Source organism: Cynocephalus volans, chromosome 1, assembly GCF_027409185.1.
Source record: "Cynocephalus volans isolate mCynVol1 chromosome 1, mCynVol1.pri, whole genome shotgun sequence".
In the NCBI taxonomy this organism is placed as follows: domain Eukaryota; kingdom Metazoa; phylum Chordata; class Mammalia; order Dermoptera; family Cynocephalidae; genus Cynocephalus; species Cynocephalus volans.
In genome coordinates, this window is record NC_084460.1 from 198,422,325 (window position 1) to 198,446,822 (window position 24,498).

Consider the following 24,498-nt stretch of genomic DNA (forward strand, 5'->3'; position numbering starts at 1 on the left):
GACATCTCTAGACTGGAGAGGGCACATCTGTGGTCCCAGCTTGCCCAGGCCAGGTCCTGGGGACCTCAGCAGCCTTGAAGCAGGCTGTTCAACCCTCAGGTGAACAGGTGGCCTGGCCTAAGCTCCCTGCTGGCTCTGAGCCAGCGGCACCCCATGCCAACACCTCCCAGATTGCAGGCTGAGGTCTCTTTCAAGTAGCCTCTCCTGTGCCCCAAGAAATACCATCTGCCCCACAACGCCCATTCACCCATCAAACTTGCTCCCTGTCAGCCCCTCTGCAGGCCACTAGGGAGAGAAGAAGAAGACAGTCTGGCTTTCCAGGTGCTTCTGCCTGATTGGGTCCGCTGCTCTTGGGACCTGGGCCTCTGTATTTTTAACAAAACTTGCAGATGACTGAGGGGGCATGCACAGGTGAGACCCTTTGGTGTTGAGGGTATTCTAGGCCCCAGTACTACATTCTTTGTGCTGCCAGGATCCTCTGAGGACAGAACCTGTCTCCCCCACTAGTAGGTTCCTCTGGGTTCCCAAGTCAGATAAATCTGGGTTCAAATCCTACTTCAGCAAATTGCTACCTGTGTATCCTTGCAAAATACCCAGGCTCTCTGAGGCTCAGTTCCTCCATCTGTCACAAGACATAATAATGGTACCTGCCTGTTGTGAGGATTAACTGGGATATTGAGTGCAAAGCCCACCAAGGCGCCTGGTGCCCATAAATGCACAGTAAATGTTTGCTACTAATTATATCATGGCTGCACTTTGATGGACAGAAATGTCTCCCTGGGGCTATTTCTAGAACCCCGCTTCTGGGGGCATGTCTCAGAGGTGACCCTGGATACCTGGAAGGCCTCTCAGTGTCCCCTGCCAGGGCTCCAGCAGGACCTGCCTGCATTTTCCCTGCGGATTGGGCCTCCCGGCTCCCAAACGACGTATTAGCTGGGCGCACCCTCCCCTTCATTTACCAGAGTGACAAAGTTCCAACCACACTTCTCCGGGGAACTTGCCCCCAAAATTCGGAGCAATGGGCAGGAAAAGGAACTTAGCTAGGCAAAAGCTCCGCGGGCAGAGGCGGGCACTGGGCTGACGAGCCTCGTCCGGACCAAGGTCGGGCGCCCCTGCCCTGCCCGGCTGCGAAAGGGCTGGCAGGCCTGGCGAGGAAGAGCCAGGAAGATCCCGCCCGCTGCTGCCGGCCCTCCGCTGCGACTGGCTGGCCAGAGCCGCGGGGCACATGGGACTTGGGGGCCGCCGGGAGCGGCGCCTACGTCTGCACCCCGAGTTCGAGCTCGGGACGCCTGCTCCGCCCCCGGTGCCGCCCCCGGCACACGCGGCTGGCGACACTAGGGAAGGAAGGTGCGCGGGGTGGGGGGCCTGGGAACCGGCTTCTCTGTCGCCGGCCGCACATGGCTCTGTCTCAGGGGACCGGGGCCGCCTCCTCGCGGAAATGGTACAGGATGCAACCGGGCGGGCGCCGGGGAGGGGGTCTCGGGGGCCGGGCGCAGCCCACAGCCCCGCGGCGGCCGGAGGAGGGGTCACTCACCTCTGCGGCCCGCCGCTCACAGCGACAGCAGCGGCTGAAGGTCCGCGGCGGGGGCGGTGGCTCGGCCCGAGGCTCCTCCTCCCCCCGCGCCCCACCCGCCCGCGAGGGCCGGACCTGCGGGGGAGGTGGCGGCCAGCCCGCCCGACGCTGCTTATCGCGGAGCCGCAGGGTCCCCGATGCCCGCCTGGCCCTGCACCCCCGGCAGAGGCGGCGACCACCCTCTTCCCCTGGCCCCGGGCAAGACGTTCTGAGGCAGCCCTGCCACTTCCTGATCTGAGGTTCCCCGCACACTGTTCAAGTGAGCAGAACTCTGGGACCGCCTCTTGACAGGACGAGGAGGTGGAGGACAGGGTGACCTCTGGGTCCCCCTCCCTTAACCTGAGGAATAGCTCAAATCCACGTCCATTTCCTAACAGGTTAATTGGCATGCCATGATCGCACAGGTGGGAAGAAGCCACGGCTCCAGATGGGATCCAGATCCCTTCCCTTCCAGTTCAATGGCTGTGAGGGTAGGGGAGGCCCCTACTCTTCCCACTCAACAAGATTGCATCCAGGCCTTTGTGGTCCTGTCACATCTCTGTCGCTTGTCCAGCCTCAGGGCAGACCTTTGACCCTTCCCAATTGTCCAGGTTTCAAGGTCTGGGAGCTGGTGGGAACAAAGGATTCCACCTCCCTGGCTAGACCTTCTGGGCTTCAAAACGCCACACCGCCCCTGAGAAAGGACACCGCCTCTGCCTTGGGACACTGCTCGTTGCCCCACTCCCACCCCCATGCCCATGGCTTCACAGCCCAGCAGCGAGGGGGGGGGTACCAGGTGGGGTACCAGGTGAGAATATCTTGTGGGTTCCTTTCTAGAGGTGTGTGAAGCTCTGTCTCACCTACGACCTCACTTGCTGCTGACAGTTGTTGCCCCTTTCCAGGTGAGGAGATGGGGGCTCGTATGGTTAGGTGGGGCACTGAATTTCCGTTTTCTGTTGCTTTTAACAATACCTGAAACTGGGTAACTTGTAAAGAAATGAAATGCACTTCTTATAGTTTTGGAGTCTGGGGAGTCCACAGTCCAGGGGGCGCATCTGGTGAGGACCTTCTTGGTGGGAACTACCTACAGGATCCTGTGGTGACCGGGGTATTGCATGGAGAGAATGGCATGCGCAGGACAGCCAGCCTCACTCTCCTCATAAAGCCATCAGAACCACACTAGTGATAACTCACTATTACTTCATGAATGGATTAATCCATTCATGAGGGCACAGTCCTCACGATCCAATCGTTTCTCAAAGGCCCCACCTTTAAACACTATTATTGGATTTACCACCCTCTTAACACTGTTACAATGGAGATCAAGTTTCCAATACATGAACTTTGGGGGGACACATTTGACCCAAAGCAGGTGCCAACTTCACTCAACTTCTGGGAGGCTGAGTAGGGGATTCCTGACCCCTGGGACTCTTTCTGGAATATTCCTAGGGGCAATATTTCAGTAGTCCCAGAAGAAGCTTCATGTTTTTCTTTCTTTTTTTTTTTGGTGGCTGGCTGGTATGGGCATCCGAAACCACACTCTAACCACCTGAGCTAACCAGCCAGCCCCCAGGTTACTCTTAGGAAGTCTAAGAATACTGTTTTCCAGGAAACCAGCCTGTGTTGGGTAGATAAGCCCCAGGAAGACCAGAGGCGTGGGTCTGGGCCTCAGGAATGGCCCCACCACTGGATCCCAAAGGAAACAATTGGGGTGAAGAAGCAGAGCTCTGACCTCCCCGTGGAGGGAATGTGCTGTGAGGGGTCTCCTCCACCTTCCCACCTGCTGAGACTCACCCATGAGCACCTCATGCTTTCCCACCCCCATGGGTTTTCTTCTGTCTAAAACAGCCTCCCCCAACAGCCAGAGCAACATCCTCTCTGAGCTCCCATGGCAGTTCTCATAGGTCCTTCATTCATTCAGCACTCACAGTGCCTGATGGTGCCAGGCAGTGTTCTGAGTGCTGGGACACAGGTACCCAGTGCTGGTGGCTACCCTTGGTACCCCAGGTCTGGTGAGTGGCCTCTGCAGTGGGTTGTAAACTTTGGGAAAACAGGAACCAGTTCCCATCCCCCTTTGGTGCCAGAGCATTGGTGTCACCCACACAGTAGCTGTTCTTTAAATACCTGCTCTGGCTCATGGGGATTTCCAGGATCCTTCCAGCCACTCCAGTGGGTGGCATGGCAGACTGAGCTTGGGAAATGGAAGCACTGGGAGGTCTAACCGTATCCTTGGAAGGATCTTTGGATCATTCTAATGTTCTCTGGGCACAGTGAGTCTCCTTGTGGGGTTCCACATGAGAGATTGATTTGAAGCCTGGGCTGGCAGAGGTCTACAGAGGATTGTTCTAAGTGGAACATGAACTTCTGCAGGAGAAAATTGAGAGACCTGGAGAGCACGGGAGGTAGATAGGTGATGCCTGCTGGGACATAGCACCACCGTGCCATTGGTCTTTAGCACTTGGCCTGTCCACCACCCCTGGACTGGGGGCACCTTGAGTGTGAGCTTGTCTCACTGGCACCTGGTATGGGTGAGAGCTCAGTAAATACTTCCTGAAGTTTGTGGGCCAAATTCCCCAAAGCACCTGAGCCCTCTCCTGCTCCAGGAGGGAGGGGACATGCTGAGGTTTGTTGAGCACCTTCTGTGGGCCAGACTCTGGTGTCCCCTGTGGAGGGCAGAGAAGTCAGAGCCATCCTCTCAAGATGTCTGTCAGGTTGTGTCACTTCTCTGCTCAAAACCCTCCCCTGGCTCCCGTGGGTCTCAAATACACAGAAGTAAAGTCCTTGCCATGGCCGTGAAGCCCAGTATCATTGGTGCTGCGACTTCGTCCTCTGTTCCCTTCTCTCTGCTCATGCTTGTCCTGCCATGCTGGCCTTCTCCCTTTTCCTCAAATAGATCCGGCAGGGTCCTTACCCTTACTGCTGCTCTGCCTGGAACCCAGGCATCCCCGTGGTCCTCCCTTCCTCCTTCAAGTCTTTGGTGAAATGTCGTCATCTCTGTGAGATCCACCCTGATCACCCCTGTTGAGCTCTTTTACCTGACCATAATCCTGCGCCGACTGGGCCAATTGTCATGCTAGGGCTGGGTCTGGAGCTCACAGACCCCTCAAGCCTATTCACAGACTGGGTCACAAACCCTTCACATGCCAGGCTGGGTCCTCACACCCCTCACATGCCAGGCTGGGTCCTCACACCCCTAACATGTCAGGCTGGGTCCTCACACCCCTAACATGCCAGTCTGGGTCACCACAACTCTCACATGCCAGGCTGGGTCACCAGACCCCTCACACACAGGTCTATGAGCTAGGCAACCGGCCAAAAGATCCTTGGAGCCATTGGTTCGAGAGCATGGCTATGCTGGGCGGACACCTGAGGCAGTAGATGCCAAGCCCTGCGTGGTGCCTGTGCACTAACTCCACCCACACACAATTTGCTTACAAAGAATGTGCCACACTACCCCCAACTGGACCTAAGGAGAAGGGGTCTGATTAAATTATCCTATTTTCCCATCACTCCCCATCCTTCATTTATGCACCCTGCTCTGTTTCTTTTTTCATAGCCTTTATCACGTACTAACACACTATAAAACACCTTTTTTATGTCCGTTGTTTAGTAACTGTCTTCTCCCACAGAAATGTGAATTCCTTCAGGGCAAGCAGTTTTATCTGTTCTGGTCACTTCTGTATTCCTAGTGCCAGAGCAGCGTCTGGCACATGACAGGTGCTCAGTGAATGTTTGTTGAATGAACACACCCTCATCCTCTCCCCTCACCTACTTCACAGCATCTCTGGAAGCTTCCCCCGTGGCTCCCGCCCACTCTGCCCTCCTTCCTTGCACACCCCAGAGCTGGCTCGATGCTGGTACAGAGGAGGGGTTCTGAACATGCAGTTATGGAAGTCTCGACCTGGAGTTGCTGAATATTCTAGTTATGGGGTTCCTGGGATAGCCCCTTCCCTTGAAGAGAAGGCTAGCCCTTTGGCTAAGAGGATGAAAATGTCCAGGAAGAGAATCTAGTTTTGTTTCTCTATCAATTACCCAGTTTCAGGTCTTCTGTTATAAGCAACAGAAAATGGACTAAGACACCCTCCTTCCAGTCCTCTGTTGAAACATGAGCTCTCCAGAGAGAAGTTTTCTGACCTCAGTGTAATGAGAATCTTTGTATCCACAGGGAGACTTAACTGTGGCCAGCACAACAGTGTGGAGAAGGTTCTAAAGGCAGGTGCTAGAAGTGGAGGGTGGATGGGGTAGACAGGACCAGCCATTTTCCTAAGGGATCTCCCTGGCACATGGTAGGTACTTAATAAACTTTTGTATAAGATCAAGTGTCTTGGCTTGAGACTAAACCAAGGTGGCCATCCGGAATGTGGGGAAGCTGGCTCAGCACATCCAGGAAGTATTTACTAAGCCCAGGAACAGATTGTTCTTGTCTGTCTGTGATAACACTGGTTGCCTTTCAGTTGGGGGAGATTAGAAAGGCACTACTGGGTAACTTGAGAAGTGTGGGCTTTAGCCCCTTCTGCTCCAACCATGGTGCACATGATATCCTGGCAGGCCCACCCAGACCTCCCAAATTAGAACTGCATTTTAACAAGACCTCCTAGGAGACTGTATGCACATTAAAGTTTGAGAAGTGCCAGTCTACAGCGCAACTGAGGAAACTGAGGACTCCTTGAACACCTGGGGCGAGGCAGATCCACAGAAAGCTACAATTGGAAATATTCATCACAGCGGACTGCACATTAATACCATACTCTTTGCTTTCTCAAAGGTCCTTGTGAGGCAAGTAGCTTCACTTAATCTCTCTCTATGAACGTCTTCAGGTATGGAGTAAACGATCCTAACCTTCACAACACTCAGTGCCTGTTACTCAAAGCTCCAAGAAAAAAATGAGACTAGTACGCTTACTCCTTTGCAGTAACTGATCATATTTCTCTTTTTACCCTGGTGGCTAGGGTACTCAGACCCATCTTTGTGACTGTATTATCCTTATTAAACATATTCAAATTCTACTTTCCCCCCAGTCCATGGCATTTCTGTGTCTAGTTTACTATTAGTCTTATTGTTAATCTTTTCATCGTAAGCTATCCCAGGTTGCCTTTGGAAAAAGCCAGCTGTGTAACCAAAATAAATAGGAAACGTCTGTGCACTACCATGGCAAGTCCCACTTTCCCCATGGCCCCATTGCCCTTTCATGGTCATGGCACTTTCTCTGCTGGATTCTGAGAAAAAGACAGAGGGATTAGGAGAAGGATCCCTCCTTGGACTTCTGCCAGGAGTTATTGAGAAAAGAAAACCCAACCTGCTGGGGGGCACTTGGGAGGAAATCACCACCAGATGCTCCCACCGTGCCCCTCCTGGCTTCCTCCCTGCCCGTGAGAGCTCATCTCACCAGATCTGGAGTGTGAGGCACTGTCCTCCATGTTTGACGACTCTCCACAGCCCGGAGCAGGGTCAGTGGGGCAGGTGCCCTGGCCAGGAGCCCCAGCTGCCATCTCTGTGTGCTGCTCCTTCTGCTCTAGGACCCCCAGGCTGGGTGGCCGGAGCACACTCAACACAGCAAGGGTGGTGGAGCCACACCACGCCATGCCACGTCAGCTGAGGCTCAAGGGCAGGCAGGTCACAGCCCAACCAGCATAGGCGGGGTGGGCCCCTGCAGGTCACTGGCCTCAGGGTCATCTGCAAACACAATGTGGTCAGAAGTAGAGATAAGCACTCCCTCCAGGGCTGGGGAATGTTTCTACCTGCCCAATTCTCTGTGGCTTTGTCTCAGCTCCCAAGGGAAGGTGAGGAAAGGGAAGTGACATTTTTTTTGCTGAAGTCCCCTCTCTGTCAAGTAGTGTGCTACATTTAGATCACCCCCCCCCATTAGTCCCCTTCTGTTTTTCAGAAGAAGACAGTGACTTGCTCAGCATCACACAGTGAGGAAGTGGCAGATCTGGCATTTGGGCCAGGTCTTGCTGATTCCCAGATCTCCTGCTACCGCTGCCTCTTTCGGTGGAGGGCTTCCGTGAGCAGCAGCCTGCACACTTTTGGTGACCCCCTTAGTGCTGAGGCCTGGGCCAGCTGGGTGTGAGGGCCCAGCAGGGGCGATCCATGCAGTGTGACTACAGAGAGACAAATGGGGAAGGGCCTTCTTTCCCAAATGCTCCTCATGGTGCTTTCTGGCTGAGATGAGATTTTTTTTTTTTCTTTTAAAAGGGGATCTTAACCCTTGGCTTGGTGTTGTCAGCACTACACTCAGCCAGTGAGCTAACTGGCCATCCCTATATAGGATCCGAACCCATGGCCTTGGTGTTATCAGCACCGCACTCTCCCAAGTGAGCCACGACCCGACCCTTGAGATGAGATTCTACCAGCTGTCCCCAGCCCAGCCTCCCAGCAGGGTGATGGCCCGTGTGTGTCTACCCAAGATCTGCACAGCCAGGAAGCAGGTCTGTGGGATGTAAAGAAGTCCTCAAGGGTATGGTTCAGTCTGGCTCGCTGCCTGATTTCATGGACACACACAGGAGGGCCATCATCTCAGAGCCATCTGTAGACATGTGCTGGTTACTGCAGCGTGGGAGAGGCCAAGTCCCTGCGGGAAAACCTGGGGAGATGTGGCCCGAGACCTGCTTTGTGTGCCAAGTGCCCTGGGCCACAGCCAGCCAGGTTTAGAGCCTCCAGGAAAGAAGAGGGGCAAGATCTTAGCCTCTGGAGGCTTCCACAGGGTAAAGGATCACACACAGGCTTTGGAGTCCTGTGGACCTGGGTTCAAATCTGACCTCTCCACTGAGCCTTGGTTTCCATTGTTGCAAAATGGGAGTGTATATACTTCCTCATCTGGTGGTGAGCATCAAGTGAGAAATTGCCAGGAAAGTGCCTGGCACTTAGTAGGTGTTCATTTAAAGGCAAGCAGACCATCTGAGAGGACAAGAAAGAGTGCTAAGAGAGAGAAAGGCAGATTACAGAAAAAGCCAGTGTTGAGCTCTTTTACTTGCCCATAATCCTGCCGACTGGGCCAATTGTCAAGCTAGGGCTGGGCCTGGAGCTCACCGACCCCTCAAGCCTGTTCACAGACTGTGTCACAAACCCTTCACACACCAGGCTGGGTCCCCAGGCCCTTACACGCCAGGCTAGGTCACCAGACCCCTCACACACAGGTCTATGAGCTAGGTAACCGGCAAAAAGTTCCTTGGAAGCCGTAGGTTGGAGAGCAAGGTGGTGGTGTCATGCAGGTGCACTAACTGCACCCACACACACACACAACCTGCTTACAAAGAATGCACTGCAACACGCACAACTGGATGGGCAGGCGAGGGGGCCTGATTAAATTATCCTATTTTCTCAATGGCCAGTTCCACCAGGAAACACACCTGTCCTCCCCCTTGGAGAAGGTCTTCTTCCTTATCCTGTGTGGTCATCAGAACCTCCTCTGAGAGGCCTCAGGGAACACATTCTCCTACCCCTTCCCCTGCCCCACAGCACGGCACCCCAGGTGGGCAATGAATGTCAGCAACCCCTCTTCTCTCTCCTCCCCATCCTGCATGATCAGTGGGCACTGTGGGCACCCTGGTCGGGAAATCAGGAGACCTGGGTTATGTATGCCCCGCCTCAGTGAAATCTCTTCTTGCTGGGCCTCCCTTTCCTGCCAGCACCAGGTGTCTGAGATCTTAGCCTTTGAAGCTTCCCCTATTGCTTTGAGAGTTGCTGGGAATGGGCCCTGCCCTGTGCAGGGGATTGGGAGGCCCTGAAAGGTGCTGCAGGAGGTGGGGCTGAGGAGAGGACAGATGATAAGAGGCCTGATTCGCCTTTGGTGAGAAGCGAGGCTGCTCCATGCTGGCAGTAGGTGCCCAGGAAGATTTTTAGAGGCATGAGTGTCTGTGTGGTAATAATAGCAAACATTTTTTCAAGGGCTTGCTACATACCAGGTACTGTTCTAAGCATTTAACTGTATTAACTCATTTAATCCTCATAGTACATTTCCATTTTCATATAGGGAAACTGAGTCGTGAGGAGGTTAAGTCATCTGCCTGATGTGACGTAGCTCAGAAACTGGTAGAGCCAGGATTCAAACCATGGGTCTGTTTTGGTGTCCAGCCCTGCCGCTGCATTCCTGCTCTGCTGACACCTTTCTTCACTGCAGGAGAGCCTCTCTCCCTGGAAGCCATGGGGAGGGTGGATCAAAAAGGAAGACACAAGGCTGGGATGGACTTAATGGGCAACCGGCAAGCAGAGTCTCCGGTTGTGTTTTGAAGGCTACTTAGGGGACACAGTAAGTCTTGTGTGTTGTTAGCCCATCGCCCAGACATATTTAATCAAAAGAGTTCAAAACAACTGCCCTCAGCAGGCCTCTGCTGGAGGTGAAAGGCTGCAGACAGGCAGTTTAGCCAAGGTCATTTCTCTTGCTTGCCAAGTCCAGGAAGGGAACACCTAGAAAGAACAAGGCTTTTGAAGTTACAAGGACCTAAGTTTGACCTGAGCCTCAGTTATCTTATCTGTAAAATGGGGATGGTAACAGCAAGAAGGTAAACCAAGTGAAGATGGTGCGATGCAGGCCTTGAACACATTTGACTCCCCGCCCCCCTCACCTGCACTCCGCAGAAATCCACATCCTCCTGAGGCAGAGGAGGTGACCTTTCAGCAATCTGAGGATGCCTTTGGGGCATAGACCAAGGATAGGACTTCAAGCCCTGCCTACCCATTACCCAGAGCAGGGGTGCTCACACCTGGTGTATAGGTGAGATCAGGTCAAACACCCCAGGTAAGATCCTAGTCTGGTTAAATTAGGGCTAATAAGAGAAAACTCCAGATAAGATTCTAACCTGGCTAAATTAGGGATACTAAGGAGTGGGGGAGAATTAGAGTCAATGACCCTGCCTTCCGAGTTATTGGGAATTTCTGAGAGTAGCTGCCAAAGGCAGTGGGTAGTAGTTCCAGAACTGGATTCAAGGATAACACAGGGCAACCACAGGGGACACATTTTTTGCTGGGGGTGGGGGAAGGGCTTCGGGTGCCTTCTTATCATGAAGCCCAGGAGGCCACATCTCTGCAGGTGTCTCTTCCTAAAACACAGAGCTGCCCGAATGCAATAATTGGTACAAGACACACTTGGAATACAGTGCTTATGCAGATTTATGCAAATAGCATGCAAATACAGGTAGCCTTAGGCTGGGTGTCCTGGGATGACAGCTAGTAGGGGATGGGATGCCCCACACCTTCTTTTACTTCTGACTTTGCCTTAAGCCTCTGAGGATGTCACAGGGAGAGGCCACCACCTTCCCTCCTCACAGTCCCTCTTCTCAGTGGGCTTCAGCAGGACAACAAGCAGTAATGGTGGCCTACTGTGTGTGGGTCCCACTGGGCTGGAAGGTACCATGGGCACCAAGGGGACACTAGACAGGAAGATTCCAGGGACGTGCACTGGCATTGTTCAGACCATTTGATTCAGGACAGTGTCCTCATTTGATAGGAAAGGACAGTGAGGCTTGGAGAGGTGTGGTGGATTTGCCTGTCACCCAGCCAGAGGTGGCAGGACTGGAATCCCATCCAAGGCTGCCTGATGCTGATTCCAGGTGCCTTCGCCCTGCTGCTGCCTACAGTGAGTGCTGTGCTACCCAATCAATAAATAACGTGTGTGCACCTGTGGGCTTGGGGTTGCCACAGCCTCTGGACCCCTCCAATAGCCCTCCCCGTCTGCAGTGGTGCTCAGTCCAGCCTAACAGGGCAGTCTTGGGGGCACCTCTTCATTCCCAGACCTGGTGCCTGGCCCAGTAAAGGTTTTTCTAAATTCATGAAATCTCATCTTCAAGGTAGTTAAAGTCTATTTCAGCTACCAGGAGTCTTTGTTGTTCTTTTCTTAAGTCAACCTTGTCCAGGCCAGGCCACCCTCTGTGGGTGGTTGGGGGCAGGGTTTTCTTGCTGCAGTAAATGGATATTCTCTTAGACAATCATCTGGGACAGTTAATCCTGGGGTGGGAGATTAGGGGAGCCTTAGGCTTGGGAAGGGAGGTCTCTTCGGGCCTGGAGCGCTGGCCTGAATGCTCAGGTATGGATGGGGAAGGACTCGTGCAGGTGGGGGTTGAGCCACAACCTCCTCCTTCCCCTGTCACATCTCGTTCCACCCTCCAGTCCTAGGTAATCGGGTGGGCACAGTCACAGATCAAGTGGAGCTCTAGGTTGGGCTGAGGTCTGTGTGAGCTAAGAGTGCTGGACTTGCGTTCACTCCACACTTTGAGGGTGGTTTTCTCTGAGTCATAGCTGGGCCTAGCTGTGCTGTGGGCAGTCAGGGATCCCGTTCCCTCTCCAAAGCAAGCAGGGGCATCAGTGATCCCAGTGAACCCCTGATCATTTCATGAGGTCATCAGCAGCAACATGACATCAGTGTGGTGGCCAGACCAGAGGCTGGAGGAAGGGCACCCATGGAGACAGTTTTCTGGGAGATACTCAGAAATCACAATGGCGGGTTGGGGTGGGGTGGCCACATATTCTGTGGGAGGGGATGTGTCTGAGTAGATGGTGGTAGGGGCTCATGTTATGCTGATTTCAGCTTGAAAAGCAAGAGTGCTCCCCTTTTGGGGGGTCACAAGCTGGTGGGCTCAGAGACCGTCCTCTCCCAGCCTGGCTCTGACTCGGGGACTGGCCAGGCAGAGGGTGGGGGAACAGCACCCGCTGAGGCCAGGGTCATGGTGACAGAGGAGTGGCCAGGGGCTGGAGAATCCGGGTGGCAGTGCAGGGTCTCCAGGCCCAGCAGCCAGGTTCCTTCTACCGCCAACCTCTGAGCCCTGCTATTCTTCCTCAGCCGCATGTACTTTGGAATTTGACTCTGGTGGAACGAGACACACTCTCCACCACAATTACGGGGGTAAATAAGACGCCAGACCCCACAGCCGAGGCTGAGTCTTTGGCAGAGGTGCAGGAGGCTGAACGCTCAGGCGGGGACGGAGGCCCGGTCCCTGCCGGGCCCTTAGTGAGGCGGCAGCTGTGGAAAGTCAACCACGGGCCTCTGAATGCACTTTGGCGAGGAGCCTCCCCGTGGGTGATCACAGAGCATGATGTGGACTTGGAGCTGGGCCTTTTGGATAAAGAGAGTGGAGAAAGACGAGGAGCCTGCCCCACACGCTTCCTCGAGAGAATGTTTGGGCAGTGATTCTGGGTCTGGGGTGTCTCTTGCACAGATTCCACTTGTGTCTCAGGTCCAGGAAGGTATCTTTGACCCTTACCCTGACGTTCTGCTTTCCTACCTTGAGGGCCTTCCCCTGGGCACAGGCTCGGAAGACAGGCCCAGAGACTCATAAGAGGCAGAGCCTTGCCTTAAACCCGTGCAGAGGCAGGAGCGTGTGCTGGGCCAGGGGCCAAGGACCCGCGGCTCCCCCTGGCTGACACTGGACCTGTTCACCCATTAACTTGCTCCTGTGAAACCGCTCCTATGAGCCTGGAACTCCACATGCATCTCAGGTCTTCAGTGCCCTTCTCGGAAGACCCTCCCTGTGCCTGTTTCTCAGTTGAGAACACCAACCCTCCAGCTGTGAGAATCTAATGAAGTTGTGTGCCGGATGGTGCATTATAGACAGCCCAGCTCAGCACAGTGCTGAATGGGAATCCAGTCTCCACTCCTTCCTTACCGTGGGAGACATCAGCACATGAGTTTCTTCCAGGCTCAAAGTTTCTCCTTTCAGTCAGCAAATGTTTGTGTTTGAAAGCCTTGGTTGGTTGGTTGGTTTGTCTCATGGGTATAAGGCAATGGCTGTCGACTATTTCACGTGGTTGTGCAACCTAACTCCATACATACAAAATCAAATATAGGTTATATGACCATAATGGAAGCAGAAATTTTAGGAGGCAAAACTTACCCTTAATGATGTGAGAAGATCTGATATTTTAAATTTTATTCTGTTTTTTTAATTAATATTAATAACATTCTTTTACATTCTGTGATGTCGTTGCAGAGTAATTGGGAGGGAGGGGGAAGGGAAAGGGGAAGGAAATGTGATGGAAGAAGGAGGAAGGAGAAGGGGTGGGATTGAGGTCTGTGGCACCCCCCTCATTCCCACAGGGGAGACCAGGAGGCTTCCAGCAGTGGCTTGGTCATTGCCAGGCTGGGTGCAGATATCAGGGGGGTGTGGCAAAAGCTCTTGGCCCTCCACTGCCCCAGCTTAGGAGAGCATGGGGCGCTTCCTGTTGTGGCTCCGTTGTCATTGCTGGGCTGGTTGCACATGTTGAGGGTACATGGCCAAGGCCTCAGCCCCCCACCACCCCAGCTCGGGAGAGCCCAGGGTGATCCTGTAGGGGACTGGTCAGGGGTCAGTGGGCATGGCTGAGGACCACAGCTCTCCCCCCTTTCTGGCTTAGTAGCCCAGGGGACTTCTGGTCCTTCAAGGTGTTATAGGTGTTCTTTGGTGAAATGGGACCTTTACTAATTAATATCAAACTTTGTCTCTGATTGTGGGTACTTTACTTTTTCTTTCAGTTCTGTGTTGGATTATTTGCTGTTCCCACTACTTAAACTTTGCTCTGGAACTAATTTTTTGTCCTTTGCTTACTTCTAAAATGGGGGAACTTCCTTTGGGGACCAGTACTTGAGCTCTGTGGTTTAGCTAAATTGCTGCTTTGCTGCTGATTCCCTACGGAAGGCTTTTTGTGCAGCTCAGGTTTTAATGGTTGACTTTATCAGTGTTTCTGGGCCTAGTGAAATCTGGTGCACCTCAGTTGTGTAGAAACTGGGCCTGAGTTTTTTCAGTAAACTGCAGCCCGTGCAGTTCTATATTCCTGACCAGTCTCCTCTGAGTGGACCTGTGCTGACTGGGGGGAAGATCAGCTGTCCTTGCTGTGCCCAGTGTTCTCTCGGCTGGTCCGTCTCCCCCACCACCCATGCTCCAAACACATCCCATGGGATGGGCCCTGCGTGGTCCCTTGCGATAACTTGCCGGCCTCTGAGTGACTCCTTCTTTTCAGTTGTTGTAGCTCCTCAGTCCTATGTGAGTCCACAGGAACCCTATTAGTGGTCTTGCTGGCCTGGGGGCCACCAAGGCCCTCTTCTCCCCTGCTACCTCCAAGCAACTTCATCTGAAGGGCACAGCTGTGGCTTTTGCCAGCTCTTGCTCCATGTGCTCAGTGTCTCCAGCCTGTAAGCGGCCAAGATTCAAAACAGTCGGAGTGGTACTTCCTTTCTCTCATCGTGGCTTCTCTCACTTTCATGCACTCTGTAGGTCTCTCCTTTTCCCCTGAGCTCTAGCGGCCCCAGCTTGGCTGTTGCTGCTTTTTAATAGTTGTAAATTGGTTGATTTGTGGAGAGTGGTATTGGGGACTGTCTATTCTGCCATCTTGACCTGAAGTCCAATTTTATTCTGTTCTTTTTGTTAAAGGAAATGCTGTCTGCCCAATCCTCTAATAAAGTTGTAAATCAAAGTTTGCTAAAACTGGCTGGTGGCCACATGTCAGGATGCAGAGTCATGAGCGCATCGCGGTTACTGTGGTGGTGGGTAGGGTGTTGCCATTTGGGCACCATAAATTGGAGCCTGTGTAAGTGAGAAACACAGATGGAAGATTGTCCCAGCCACGTGCCCTCTCTGAGCATGTACCCTGGGGTGTGGCTGGGGTCAGAGGTATCAATTCTGCATCCTGCAGGGACTGGGGATTTCCTAAAAGACCTGAGTGCCTTTGACTTAGTCATACTCTCTGTTCCTAGTTTTTTCTCCAAGCACTGAGAAGGTTGTAGCTGATAACCTCCATAGACCTTTCCAGCCTGAACATTCTGGGATTATTCCAACTTGAACTTGACTTCCTTCTCCCTTAAGCTTCCCTACTTTTCTTCCTAGCCTATAAAATCCTCCCCTGTTAGAGACCAGAGCCACAGGTGAACTAGCCACCAGAGCCTGGGGGTTGGGGGTGTGGTGGGAGCACTGCAGGGAGCTGGCAAAGTGGTCGGGGACAGGAGGATGGGCAGTCTTGCTCCTGCTGCTCTGGGACTCTGGGAGCTCTGCAGGGGTGGAGCCCTGCTGCTGAGGACAGACCACCATCTGCCTGCTGTGCCCCTCCCTGCTGGGTCTTCTCCAGCACCTGGATGTGAGCACCAGAATGCAGCAGGTGGAGGCCTGGCCAAAGCCACAATGCACACAACCATCAGCAGCAGTCCAAGCTCAGACCACACTGCCTGGCTCTTCTCAGAGTTCTTTACCACTTAGCAGGCCAGTCCATCTCTTTTATTAATGAGGAAGAATATACTGTGATATTTTTAAAAGGCAGGCTGCAAGTGTTCTGAGAGGAACACAGAATTCTTAGAGAAGCCGAGAAATTCTCCTTTGGATAATGCCTTTAAGGTGCCATCTAGCCATGAAGGGCAAACTCCCCTCTACTCCCTCAACCCACACACCTGAGGACAAAGGGACTGGACACATGGGAGATGAATTGTGCTGCATTTTAAAATAACAGAGATTTGAATTTCAGGCCACCTGGGAGAGAACAGTAAGGAACCCAAAGGTAGAAGGAAGGGTCTGGAGAAAGAGGGGTCCCCAAACAGGGTGGGATCTAGGAATTTCTTTCTAGAAAAGGTAATCTGGGAGGTTCTGCTAGAAATGGTTTCTAGCCCCTCATGCCAATTATGTACCAGTGTGCCCAGTCTTCAGTGAGCTACTGGCTTGAGCATCTGCTTTGTGGTTGGCATGCTTCTGTGGACGAGGGAAAGGGAACAGGCTGTGTCTACGCCAGGACCCTGGGGACATGGACACTGAGCCGTGGGAACAAGTGATGGCTGGGAGCACCTTTAAGCCATCTGAGAGAAATTCCCTTGTCTGAGTATTTCCACCTGTGTTTTCTCCTTGTTCATGTTAGAGGCCTTCTCCCCTACCTGGGATCCCATTCAGCACCTGGGAAGCCCCCCTTGGCTGGGGCATGCAGCCTGAGTCCTGCATCTCCTGCCTTCTCTGGTTCAGGCTCAAATCCCAAGGCCGTATGTCTCTGCCTGGAGTCCCACTGAGAGCAGAGCTGCAGCCTGTTGTGCGTGTGTGCCTGGGTGTGGTTTATTCAGAAGGAGAGCTCAGCAGCAGTGAGGAGCTGGGGGAGTTGAGCTGATCTCCATCCCACTGGAAGCTTCTGGGGAGTGTTCACTCGTCTGCCTCCCCACCCTGCACTCCACACACCTACCCATGGTGAAGGCTGCTGCCAGGGCCCATAACCGTCCTGCATTCCTGAGCCTGCCTGTGAGACAGGCTCTCCAGGTGACTCACGTCACAGTGTCAGAGAAGCCCTGGGGCAGCAGAGGGAGTGAGCACCTTTGGGGGGCACGTGGGCATGCTGTGGTCTGAGGATGGCTGAGGGGGTGTGAGGTGGGGCACGAGATGCATCTGATACAGCAAGGGACAGAGCCAGTGGCCACACAGTCCAGATGCTGACTCACCCACCCCTGTCCTCAGGTACATTGTTATGCAGCTGGGGGAAAAGACTGGGCAGTAGAACAGCTGGTGAGGCCATAGGACCTCACATAATCCAGTTCACACCTCCTTAGTGTAGGATGCTGATGGCCTCCTGTCGTTAAGTCCAGCCCAAACTTTTCACTTAGACATGTGGAAATTGAGGACCACGTATTCATTTGTTCAACAACTATGCCCATTTTATCACAGTGAAAAGGGAGAGAGGTTAAGTAACTTCTGAAGGTGGCTATGTGTGGAGTGACTCACCATGAGGTCCTAAAGGGGTCAGTGGGTGTGGGCTGCAGGGGGAAGGGAGGGGTAGGAAAGGTCACCTTTTGACACCTCCACTGACTTATGGTGCCACCTGCGTGGTGAGTCCCCATTATTTTGGAAACAGCTAGGAAAACCTGGGAAACTTAGCTAGAGTCTTTGCCCATCTCTTCCAATTATTAATGAGTATTGATCTGCAAATAAGTGCTTAAATGCAGAAGATGACAGCTCCATTTAAAGAATAGGCCTCAATTCTTGTTGTAGAATTTGGGGTCCTATAGTAATACAAATACTCCTTCCATTACCTACTCTCTTTAGCCTCAGGCTATTCATCTCTCCTCTTTCTGGGTCTCAGGTTCCCCATCTATGTAACTCCATTCGAACCTTGCACAAAGACCTACTTGATGACTGACTGACTGTAGTGGATTGAATTATGTCCCCCCAAAACACACTGAGGCTTGAATTGTCTTCCAAGTTTTATGCATTAGAAACTTAGTCCTCACTGTGACTGTTAAGAGGGTGGGAAATCACATTATGGTAATTGAAAGGTGGAGCCTTAAAGAGGTGATTGGATTATAGGACCATGCAGTAGTGAATGGATTAAAAATGGTGGTCAGGGGTGTGGTTCTGAGGGCTTTAAAAGAAGAGGAGAGTCTCTCTCTCTCTCTCTCTCTCTCTACTCTCTCTGCTTCCACCATCTTGCAATGTGAGACCTGAGTCACTGTCACCACCACCAGATGTACTTTGGACTTCCCAGCCTCAGAAACTGTAAGCAATAAATGTTGTTTTTCTTTATAAAACACCCAGCTCCATGCGTTCTGTTATAAGCAACACAAATGGACTAATACACTGACTGGCTGAATGCATGGACAGGCCCAGGAACCATCAGTGGAAGCAGCCATCAAGATAATCTTAGAAATCTCCTTTGTTAATGATGGGGAAACTGAGGTAGAGAGAGAGGAAATATGGATTTCCTTCCAAACACCCACAGCAAATGAAGGAAGCAGATGCTTAGCCAATACCAGGTGAAAACTGACATAGCAGAGGTGTGTGCCAGCACATAAACAAGAGAGGCGTGGTGAATCTGTTCATGCTGCTGTGGACAGTGGCAACTGGGCTGAAGACAACCTCAAATCCCCAGATGCCACAGAAGGGTCTGCCAGCATCATGTTCTCTCCTCCCTTTCCCTTCAATGTGCATCAGGGTTCAGCTCGCAACAGGCCTGGACTCTGCCTTCCTGGAGCAGGACATGGCCCCTCACAGGATCTAGGGAGGCCGAAGGGAAATAGGCAGGAACCACAGGCAACTGAAAGACGCTGAGGTCATGGGGCAGGGATTGCCTGGCCAGGATACTGTGGCTATCAGGTGCCACCTTGGCCAGCAGGACTTCTGCCCTGCCCTTCTTCTAGTTGTCACTCACATTAGACCCAAGACCCTGCTGGGAGCATCAGGCCAAGGGGAGCAAGTCAGGGCCTTTTAAGCTTTCCTTGAGGAGACAGGACCTACCCCTCCCCAGGACTCACCCAATGGCCTATTCCTGAAACATGGGGAGGTAGACCAGGTACTGGGTTTTTCCTATTGTGTATTCTGTACCCTCCCACTCTCCCTGTGCCCACCTGTGCAGGAGGTGGTCCTCACCTCAAAGAGCTCACAGACATGAGAAAGCAGCTTGAGACCGAGTTCCCAGGAAACCCCACCCTGGGTCCAGGACAGCCTCTTTCATTCTGGGAGTGCTGGAGAGCAGCATCCCAAGAGAGCATCTTGGTGGACATTCTGACCATTGTGCTGCAGAACATCCCAAAGAGGCCAGGACTGAGAAGAATGATGTTGAGAGAAGGATACTGCTGCACAGTGGCCGGTGCTCACCCCGCCCACAAACTCTGCAGTGAGCAGCCGAGGACCCCAAGACCACAAGGGGACCTGAACAGTAAGTGCAGTCATCTCCTCCCTTCTCCTCCTTCCATAAGCTGCACCCAGGAAGTGACAATACAAAGAAGAGTGTCCATTGCTAAATGGAGTGCATTCAAGGGGCTAGAGGATGGTACAGAACAGTGCTTCTCAAATTGTAAAGTTTGTAGGGCTCACTTGGGGCTTTGGTTAAAATGCAAATCCTGATTCAGTGACTCTGAGGTGAGGCCCGAAAGTCTACATTTCCCACAAGTTCCCAGGCAATGCTGCTGGTCCTTGGACCACCCTTTGAGTAGTGAGGGTGTGCACATGAGAGCTGCAGGAGATCAGAGAGGGGCAGGAGAAACACGATTCTGACGTGGGGAGGCAGGGAGCGGGGAGAGTGGCACCTACCCTAGTGCTCCCCTCTGCCCTCTACCATCTGCACACAGCCGCTGGTCCAGTCACCCCGTCTTCCTGGAAGAGCCTTGTTCACCCTCTTCCTTGACTTGACAGAGTTCTGGGAAGCCCTCTCAGGCTGCCATGGTCATAGTGTGGTCTGCCCCCTCCTTCGTGCCTTCCTTAAGTCTTGAAATCTCTGTAGCTGTCAGCGGTACTGTGCTTAGATTCAGGCTGTGGCCTGGGCCCTGCACTTGGAAGGCCTTGCTCTGTCCTCTCTGGCCATGCTCCTTTCCAGGGCTTGAGGGATCTCCAGGGCCCCAGGAATGTGCCAACCTGGAGCCTGGGCTCCCTTTCTAGATCATTATCTAGGTAACCCTGACTCCAGGATTTTCTGCTCAAATGGCATCCAGCCCACTACCAGGGCCTATTGAGACTCTTCCCTGGGTCTTTCCTCCTGGAGGTGGACAGAGCCATGGGTTCGTGTGCACCTGGAGGCCCAAGGGGAGCCAAGAGCTCTGTTTGTGGAAGGAGCTTGGATATGAGGGCTGAAGAGTCTCTGTGTGTGCAAACCCCCTCATGGGGTGGGGCAGGGAAGAGGGTGGGAAGAGAAGGAAGCCAGGCCACAGGCCAACGCCTGGCTTTCTCATGTCAGCACATGTCAGCATATTCTAGCATGAAACACAAGGAGTCTGAGAATTCTAAATTCTAATCTCACCTCCCATTTCCATCCATGCCTCAGTTGCCTCAAATGTCAGGGTGAGTCTGCCCTGTCCCTGTACAGTGTAACCACTCTGTGTGCAATGTCATTACTCTGTGTGCAATGTCACTACTCAGTTGCAATGCTACTACTCAATGTGTAATGACACTATTCAGTGTGGAATGCCCCTGCTCCATGTGCAATGCCACACCCCTGTGTGCATAGCTGTCCACCTAGCTGACTGTGAGGTCAGCCCTGTTTCCCCCTGTCTCTCCAGTGCCTGGACAGGTGTGTAGAACAGAGTCCATGATCAATGAATTTCTTTTTGTATGCCTGAAAGAGGAAAGTCAGTCTGATAAGGTAGATTAAGTCAGTTCTAGCAACGTTTGCATTGTGGAGAGCTTCCGAGGAGAAAAAATGTTCAATCTAAGATCTCAACCTTGTGATTCTCCACTGGCAGAATGTCAGATACCATGCACCTGGCTGAGTGGGTGAGAATATTTTTAATTTTGAAATTAATATTAAAATTATTTGGTTAAAGATAAGGAATATATGCACATGATAGACAAAATTCAAAATTTACAGCATGAGAAGTATTTCTCTCCTGTCTCCCAGTCCCCCTGGTCCCTTCCTTGGAGGCAACTCCAGAGACCCATTCTTTGTATTTTTCTAGTGTTGGCCTTGCTATATAAGACCAACAAAGGTGGTAGTAGATGCTGCACAATGACCTTCATCTTGTGCTTCCCCTTAACAGTGTATCCTGGACATTGTTCCATACCAGAACATGTAGAACTCTCATTCTTTTTGATGGCTGCACTGTATTCCTTATTTATTTACCTTGTCTCTCTTTGTTGGAGAGTGAGATGGTTTCCATGCTTTGCTTTTACAAACAGTTTATGGGTTTTTTTTGTACATATATGTGACTGTATTTGCAGTATTAATTTCTGGCCGTAGAATGTCTGGATCAAATGGAATGCATGTTTAAAATGTGGATAGACATTGCCAAATTGCTCTTGAGTAGAATTGTATCAATGTGTGCTCCCAATAGCAACACGTGAGAAAGAGAGCATTTGTTCCATGTGGAGTTATCTGTAAAAGGGGTTGGCAGGGTAGGAAAGGTACAAGAGAGATTGCCAGTGTTCATCAGAGCTTACCAACATGGCCTTGCCCAGTGCTTGCCTGGGGAGATATTTTCATAGTTCTCTGGCTGTGTTATATGTGTTCATTTTCTGATTGCAAAATGTTTTGCTAGGGTTTTCCCTTCCTGATGGCAGAATTGGTCTCAGGGCCTCTGTTAGCCTTGGGGGCGATGGCTGTCAGGGGGAAGGAGAGACGGCAGGAACTGTCCTCTGGTGGCACACTCCCTTGCATTTAGAGCTGATTGGCCCTGTGGCATGCTCATTGCTCAGCCAACAGGAAATGGCAGTGGCCCAAATAGATCACTCTGAAACAAACATTCCTTTACTCGCTCACTAGCTTCATCTGTCAGTCCTTTTGTCTATCTGTCCGTCCATCCATCTATCCATCCCTTCGCTCATGCAACATTTATGAGCACCTACTCGTACGAGGGGTCTTCAAAAAAGTTCATGGAAGGATTTGCATTATCTTCTGTATTTTTATTTTTTTATTTTGGCAGCTGGCCAGTAAGGGGGATCTGAACCCTTGACATTGGTGTTATATCAGCATCATGCTCTAACCAAGTGAACTAACTGGCCAGCCCTGTAAATACCCTATTATGAGATTAGAGAGCTGTGAGGTGAGGGGAAAGGGGAGGAGTTGCAGAAATGCAAACAATGAACAACACTTTGAGGTCTTATGTGCTGATGTAGAGGAAGGTTGATTACAATAGACCCCACTTATTGCAGACCCACTGGGTGCTGGGCCCTCTCTAGGCACCTGGGCTGCAGAAATGGTGAAAAAAGCACCCTCTATCCCCTAAGGAGATCAGGGTCTCCTAGGGAGGAAGGACAGTCATGCAAAGAGCCAATATCGGGGAAATGTCCTCCATGCAATAAGAGCAGTGGAGAGAGGGATTAGTTCTTGTTGGGGGTAAAAGAATGTCACATTACTTTATTTGCTTTAAATCAAATTAACCTGGCTGCGAACCCCCATTTGTCAAGAGAGATGAGAAGTCCGTATCTGTCAGGTTTGGGGCAGGCCTCACTTGGGGCAAACATTCAGGGAAAAGCCCTCTAGTCTTCTGCTCCCACTGGTCACTCTGATAAGTTCCTATTCTTGCAGGTGTCCTTCCGCTTCCAGGCTAGGCGGAAGCTTGGGGGTCTTCACTAAGGTTTGGAGCCTCAGGATTTAATGTCAGCCCTTCAGACATCCTTTTATATGAGGTTTGGTCTCTGCTTGGGAAGAGGGTCAGATGAAGGCACGGGTTCCTGCCATCTTAGAAACCCCTCCCTCCCACATCTCTAAATTTCAATTTCTAGGCCCTGGGGAAGACCCCAAATCCTTCGTTCCCTGGATTTCAACCTTCCCAAACATTGGTGTCCTTTCATTCTGGGGAAATCCAGCTCCATCAACTTCATGAGCCCAGACTTTTGAACGCAAGAGCCTTGGTGGGTGCGCTGCCTCCCTGGGTGCCTTGGTAACTCCTGACTTTAGCTGGGTGAGCAGCACAGAACAGTTAACAACTCAGGGAACCAAGGCCTGGTGCCTTTTCCGTACTGAGGAAGCACAAATGCCGAAGGATAGCGTAGCGGACACCGCTTTCATCCCCTCAGGTTCCTTTTGCTGTGACTGTGCGCCCATCCCTTGTTGCTGAGTGTTTTGTGTCTAATGTCCTGCACCTGAGATTCTCTTCAGCTGCCTGCCCCGGGCAGCTGGTGCCACCATGCCTGCATGCACACACAGATGGGCAAGAGCACTGGGGAGCGGGTGTCCTCCTGGGGCAGCCTGTAGGCAGGAAAGCCCAACCCCCTTGTCTCAAGTTGAGGCTGGGACTTTGCCTGGAGCCTGATCCTGTTTGTTTCTTATCTTTCCCCATCCAGTCTCCCCCACTCCCTTATCTGTTCCTCCTGAGCGATTAATAGCATTTAATAGCATTAATCTCATCTCAGGGTCTGCTTCTGGGGAACCAAACCTGCAATACACAGTGAGGACGAGACACAAATTACTGTCTGCTCTGATGCTCCCCTGATGAATGCAATGAATGTGTTGTTTCAAAGCCGAGGTTCACAACAGAAAAGACCCCTGGCCCCATCCAGTCTTCTTTGTCTCAGCTGGGCAGACCAAATAACCAGCTGCCCCCACAGAGTGTGAGGAGAGGCAATGTTCCAGGGCACAGGTGGGACAGATGTAGTGGTCTGCTCCGACCACAAGCACAGGGAGTCTCCAGTGTGGCACAACTGCCCTAGATAAAGCAAATATAATGTGGTGGGGGTGTGAGGGCTGCTAGCAAAGGCCAAGTCCAGAATAAGGGAAGTGAAATCCCACTTAACCCAGTGAGGCCACATGTCCCTGAAGTTGTGGGTTCAGCTAGGGGCTGTGGTTATAAAGGGAAATTCACATTCTGGATGGAACCTCCCAGGTAACCTTGTCCGGGGTGGTGAGGGGGCTGGAAAGCAGAGCATGTGGCCCAGGGCAGCTTGCTTTCTGGAGAACAGGTGGGGGACTCGGTCTTCCTAAGGGAAATGAGGAAGGCTTCATAGAGCCAGTGAGGTTTGAGCTGGGCTTTGAAGGCTCACAGAAGTTCACCAGGGAGAAGAAGGGGCAGAGGCAGCTTAGCCTTTTATTTGCTGTGAGACCTCGGGCCAGTCATTTTACCTCTCTAAGCCTTATGTTCCATTTATATAAGATGGGGGCAATAATATGACTTAATTCATAGGGTTCTTGTGAAGAGTAAATAAGCTATGCCTGTAAAGAGCTTAACACAGTGCCTGGCACATGGCAAGTGCAGAGAAAATAGCCAATATCAGTGTATTTGTATGAGTAAGAATCCAAGGAGCTAAAATTGTCTACTTGACAGACATCTACACGTACTTCAAGACCCAGGACAAATGGGGAGGTGTGACCGCCCTCTTATTTCTTCTTCCATCTTAGACATGGCCAGCACCCCCTGGGCATTTCTGTGTGTGCCCTGTCGCGGATGCTGTGGCGTGCTACTGGACGCCCTTGCTGGGCCGCAGCAGGAGGCACTTGCTTCCCCACTGCCTCGGGTGTCGGCTGCTGTTGGAGTGGTGGTTGCAGGCTTCTCTGGCAGCTGCCTTCCGCTGAAGGTGGATGTCTCGCCCAAACCCACGCCCTCTCTGGGAGCCGCCCACATTCTAGTGGACAGATGGGGGTAGAGGCCTCCTCTCTTG

General features: G+C 52.2%; 1 protein-coding gene across 1 annotated transcript in view; it reads right to left on the minus strand.

The window, feature by feature from the left end:
• Nucleotides 1–1,601, minus strand: part of STEAP3 (STEAP3 metalloreductase) — a 38,524-nt gene extending 36,923 nt beyond the window's left edge. Inside the window, exon 1 of the mRNA XM_063112053.1 lies at nucleotides 1,535–1,601. The gene's annotated coding sequence lies outside the window, so the exon portion shown is untranslated. The remainder of the gene's footprint in view (nucleotides 1–1,534) is intronic.
• Nucleotides 1,602–24,498: the final 22,897 nt, after the last annotated feature.